The sequence below is a fragment of the Carcharodon carcharias genome, chromosome 8 (assembly GCF_017639515.1).
Source record: "Carcharodon carcharias isolate sCarCar2 chromosome 8, sCarCar2.pri, whole genome shotgun sequence".
Lineage (NCBI taxonomy): Eukaryota > Metazoa > Chordata > Chondrichthyes > Lamniformes > Lamnidae > Carcharodon > Carcharodon carcharias.
This window is the reverse complement of record NC_054474.1, coordinates 163652839-163658841: the sequence shown is the minus strand read 5'-3', so window position 1 is coordinate 163658841 and position 6003 is coordinate 163652839.

Genomic DNA, 6003 nt, shown 5'->3' with positions numbered 1-6003 from the left:
CATCCAATTATGGTCTCTTGCACATCCTGATTTTAATCATCCAATCATTGGTGCTTATTGAAGGCCTTAACCTCTGGAATTCCCTCCCTAAACCTCTCTTACCTGCTACCCCACTTTCCTCCTTTAAGGCGCTTCTTAAAACTAACCTTGTTGATCAAGCTTTTGGTCATCTGCTCTAGATATTGCCTTATGTGACTTGGTGGCAAATGTTGTTTAATAACACTCCTGTGAAGCACCTCAGGACATTGTGCTGTGCTAAAGTGTTATATAAATGAAATATAAATGTTGGCGTTGATCACATACAAGGAACCACTACAGTTAGATAACCAATAAGTATCTCAATGCATCAGTTTTCAAATCCATCTCCACACTCTTCAAAACAGTTACATTTATTCCATTATTGCTGTAGCAGTTATCACCAACCTTAGCTTGTATACAATTGTAACAGTCCAGAATCTAAATATCTTCCAGTTAGTACCAGATGTTTCAGGACTGATGAAACCAATGACGTTTAGTTATTAAGCCCATCTAGGTGTGATCCCTAGATCTACTTCAAACATTGCTGTAAGTATATATAAACACCAGTTCCCTTGCTCTGGACCTCATTAACAGTCCATCTGCCAAATTCAAAACTCTTGGCTTGTATCAGAAACAATCCATTAAGGAGATGTTTGAAGTATATTCCAAGTGGCTTACAGCAGATGGTGTTTTGATGACTTTCCCCTGTGCAAATGGTGGCAGAAGGGGGATGATTTCTAGTACCAGCTGACTTCCCATTTAACAAATCAGTACTTTATTTCGTTGAGTTATTCAAAAGAATATTTCTCAAATTTTACCATTGTAATTTTCAGTTTAGATATTACAGTAAAGGCCAGTTATGTGATAAAATTCAATGTCTTCAATGTGTGTAGGCTTCATATACAATTGAAAAAAAATGCCCTCACTACCAACTTGCTTATCTGTAATGAGAACATTAATGCTGACTCTAAAGACAGGGTGCAAAGATATATGCCCATTATGCACAGGTTTCATTGTAAGCCAAGAAGCTATTGGAAAGGGTGTCACACCACTCCTTTCTGCTAACCCACCCTCACTACCTTAAAGCACCCACCTTCCCAAGCACCCTCAGTCTAATGTATTCCAAGGCTGATCATCTCTCAGCCACATAGCACTTCCCCAATCCAATAACAATGAGATTCCTTCCTCAATCTGTCTGCCCTTTCAGGTGGATATAAAATCACATGACTCTATTTCAAAGAACAGACTTCACTAAAACATAATCTAGCCATTATCATATTGTTGTTTGTGGGAGCTTACTGTGTGCAAATTGGCTGCATCATTTCCTATGTTCCAACGGTGGCCAGACTTTAATAGTATTTCACTGGCTGTAAAATGCTTTGGAATATCTTGAGTCATGAAAGGCAAGCCCCATGGCGAGGACTGATTCCAGCCTTGCAAAACAGATTGTACCTCATTATACCATGATGTGAGAAAGGGTGCCTATTCTGACATAACTTATTACAGAAGTTAAATGTGAGAAAAAAAACATGTTACTGCTCAGGAAATGTCTTCCTCCCATTCACCAGGAACAACGTGGCTGATTCCAACACTGGGTGAAAAAGAACAGATGAAAAATGGCATGTGGTACTAAATAATCCAGTATATGATCTAGAAAATTGCAGGGTCATGTTGTGCTCAAAAAGGCAGAAATGTCATGAGAAATTTATAGGGCTTGCTGGTTTTATGTGAGCAAATTTCAACTGCTTGCCAAAGGAACATAAAATGTTAGTGCACCCTTAGAGGGAAAAAACCCCCCACAAGATTGTTCAGAAACTGATTTCTCTGCAACGTACTTACACATTATGCAGAACATGAACAGAGGGCTTTGTTTCCAGCCAACTATTGACTCAATTGTTTTTATTTAAAAAATGGTGAGTTCACCTTTGCAGTTGCTGAGCCGGTATTGGTGAAGTGGCTAATTAAATGCCAATTGCCATTCCCTCTGCTGCTGAATGGCAGCTTTATACTGCCATGTGAAAGGGACAGTTTACCCAAACCTACCCCCAATAACCCAAAGTCATTGATTTGTGCTAAATCATTGAAGTTATGCAAACAAATGAAGCAATTTAGGCAAAGTGGGAATTTAGAACTAAAAATGAATAGAAAACTGGAATTAAGTGACTGAATTAAGTGGAGCAGACTGCAAAGGAAATAGGTTTCAAATGTAGCCTGAATTAGCAGAAACAGAATTTGTGAATGAAATGCACTCTGTGGCCACTCACAGCATTGTCTTTTGGGGAATGGTGTTGGCAAAATGGTTCCCAAAATTTGCACAATCAATAATCATTGCAAAGTAACTCAAATGGGAAACCACTTTGAGACTTTAGGAGTCTCAGTAAGGCATTATACAAATACAAGTCAGTCCTTTTCTACAATCTTCAAGTGTAAATAATAGAACAACTATTAATGCAGGGAAACAGAAAACAAGAGGATAGTTGAATTACATTAGGCTCGTACTGATCACTGACAGGAAATGAAATTAAGAATGAATTATGGTTAGCGGCAATAATGGATTATAAATTAGGTTTCACAGTTCTTATTACATATCCTACTTATACCACATGTTGGGCAGGTAAATAAAAACAATAATAATTAGTTGCAACTATTAATTTTAAATGCTATTCAGAAATATATTAAGATTCCACACAGCTTGTAAAGGTGAGTCAGAGGTTTTTTCAGCGCTGTCAGTTCTCAAGCGTATCAGCTCTATTAAACACACAGATATTGGGCATGATTTCACTATTTGTGCTATGATGGATACTCTTGCACTAGAATTCAGGTCACTGTTTAATATTGTGCAGTACTGCTGTTTTGCAGATTTTAAAACAAGCTGGCAGTTATGAATGGTGTAAGGCTCAGTGGTAACATTTATGAAATAGCCAATAATGAGTATTTCATGGAACTGGAAATAGCTGAGCATTCCAAATAATCTACTGTATTTCTTTCAATCCTCTTCACTTCTCCAATTTATTATGCATGAATTGGTTAGCGCTTGGAAATTCCATTCTGGATGTGCATCATGAGCACCAAGCTATCTCCACGTCATTATATAGAACAGTTAGCAACTGATTAAAGTTCTAACTCTCCCCAACAATGTGCCTCAGCCCCAAATACAGCAATTTATACGGCATCAGTAGGATAGTTGCCCATTTATTTCGCCTGCTCTGAGTCACTTTGTATCCACACCCATTAAGAACTCAACTGAGAATGCACCCACTCAATTCTCATTAGGCGATACTTTCATTGTTTCAATTCCATAAATCTTCATATCTATTCGGAACATTCCGTTAAACTCTCACAAGTGGAGAACCTAACCATATACTGCTACTCTAACACATTGCTACAGCCAGCTAGGTCCTACTCTTACCTCAAGCCTTCTGACACATAAAATGGAGTAAATGACCCATGTATGGCAATTCCATTAATCTCCATCTGAAGTTGTGCCCGGAGATTGGGACATTACCGCTGAAAGTGCTTGCCTGCCCTGAGGTTATTGTGGTGTTTTGGGCAGTGATCAGGTTGACTGCAATGACCTCTTCCAGTTGGCCACAGTCCTTTCTTACATGGTAACCGGTGGATCATTCTGTCAATAAAGAAAAAAGTGGCCTTTAAAACTGAAACTTGTCACCACTTGACCATTGCTATTTGAATTATCTTGTTAAACCTCCCCATTTCTGAATGGAGAGCATTGCCTTTTATTTCCTCGAATTGAGTTAACCCTCCAGATCACAATAGTGGGTATAGATAAGTTTGATACCATAGTGTCACCCCCAGTACAGGCATGTCATATTATGAAATTTCAGTCAATACTTTTAAAAATTGGGACACAAACAAGCTGTTAAGATGGTTGCTGCAAATCATGTGAGTTTTGGGATTTGGAACACAGGCAGTATCAAGTCTCTGGTGAATACCTAATTAAATATGGACACAGATGAGGATAATTCACAGTCATTTGTGGAATTCACACATCTCATTGTTTAAGGGTGGGTCAACACCCAAAGACTATGGAGTTTCCAGATTGCCTGTCTACATGTTTCATGCTGGACAAAGGAAAGATGGAAACTCAGAGGCCATTATCAACTTCCCATTGTATCACAATGGCCTCTCCCATCCAAACTAGACTGGGTGGGCGTCATAAGTGTTAACCCAGCAGTCATGTGATCAAAGATAGTTTCAGGGACTGCACCCTTATTACCCCAAAACCTAGAAGATCCATCAGTCATCAGCCAGTCTAAGCACCAGACTCTGAAATTAGCTGCAATTCATCAAACAGCCAAAGTGCTTAACCTGTTCTGGTTTTGAAGTTCACCTGAGAGTCAACCTCCTACACGTTCGAGTGGAAGGAACCTTATGACCGGCTGTGAATTCTTTGCTTTACAAGACTGTCACTTCAAACTTAAATGATCAAATCCAGTCAGGAAACCATAGACCAACCATGTGGGCGGCTGGAAATTGTAAACCACTAGACTGAATTTACTGTAATCTGTAAAGGTGCACTCTCTTTATCTGTATCTAATCTTTGTGTGTGTGTGTGTGTGTCCATGAGACTGAGCGCAGGATTTTACCATCAGTGAGCGGGTGGCGGGGCCCACTGGCCAATGTGTAAAATGATGCGGGATGACATTGGGCGGAACCCCCGACGTCACCCGCCCCATTTAAATTTTCAGGAAGGCGGGGGCACAGCAAAATCAGCTGTGGGCCCGCCAACCTGTCAATGGCCAATTGAGGCTATTGACAGGATCAGTTAAGCAATTAAAGGACCTGCCCGTCCAACCTTAAGATTGGCGGGCAGGCCGGGAGCCCCGGCAGGAACTAGAAAAAACATGAAACCTCATCCACCAGCGGGATGGGGTTTCATGCAGGGTTTTAAAAATTTTAATAAAGTTGTTACGGAAATTATGAACATGTCCCAACCCTCGTGGCATTGTCACGAGGGGACATGTAAGGGAATTTTTTTTCTCTATTTTTAATATTTTTAAAAGTAGAGGCGATCTCCCTGAGGCTGCACTTAGCCTCAGGGAGATGAGTGCGCTCTTTTGTGTGCATGCTCGAAAGAGCACACTCTTGATTTTAGGGATTCCCACCCCCCCACGCACAGGGAGCGCATGGCGCTTCCGTGCAGATATCACGCTGGGCGGGCCTTAATTGGACCACCTGCGCAAAATGGCGCCGCGGCCCACCATTGGGTCAGCCCCACCTGCCCGATGAACGGAAAATTCAGCTGTGAGATGTTGCATTAATTCGAGGTAAGTGAGAATAAATGTCCTTCTTTTAAACTCACAAGAGATGTCAGCCGAATTATTGAATTGGAATACACACTCCAAGGGTAAGAAAAGACACACCTCTTTCCATACAAAACATACTGATCATGGACAGTTACGAAAGTTAATACAAACTGTCTGTGACAATAGAAGAAAGAAATACTCATTTATGTAAGCGCTTTTCATGACTATTGGGCGCCTTAAAGCGCGTTACATCTAATGAAATATTTTTAAAGTCTAGTCACTATTGTAATGTAGGAAACATGGCAGCCAAGTTGAACAGTATTGTGATAATGACCAAGCAGTGTTTTTGTGATGTTGATTGAGGGATAAATATTGGCCAGGAATAACTCTACTGATTTTCTGCGAAATAGGCCATTGGATCTTCTACATTAACCAAAGTAGGATGATGGGGCCTTGGTTTAACATCTCGTCCAGAGGGACAGCATGACTGCACAGCAGTATGAACCTTGATTTTTGTGCTCAAGCCCTAGAGTGGATCTTGAACACAGAACCTTGTGTCTTAAAGGCGAGAGTGCTACCAATTGAGTCACAGTTGACATACATACTTTTTTAGCAATGGAACTGGAATTAGCATCTGCCCCACCAATATTTTGTCTCACATTTAGCTCCATCCTGTTGTTATATAATATAGACGATAGAGTACATTGTGAAAATATCA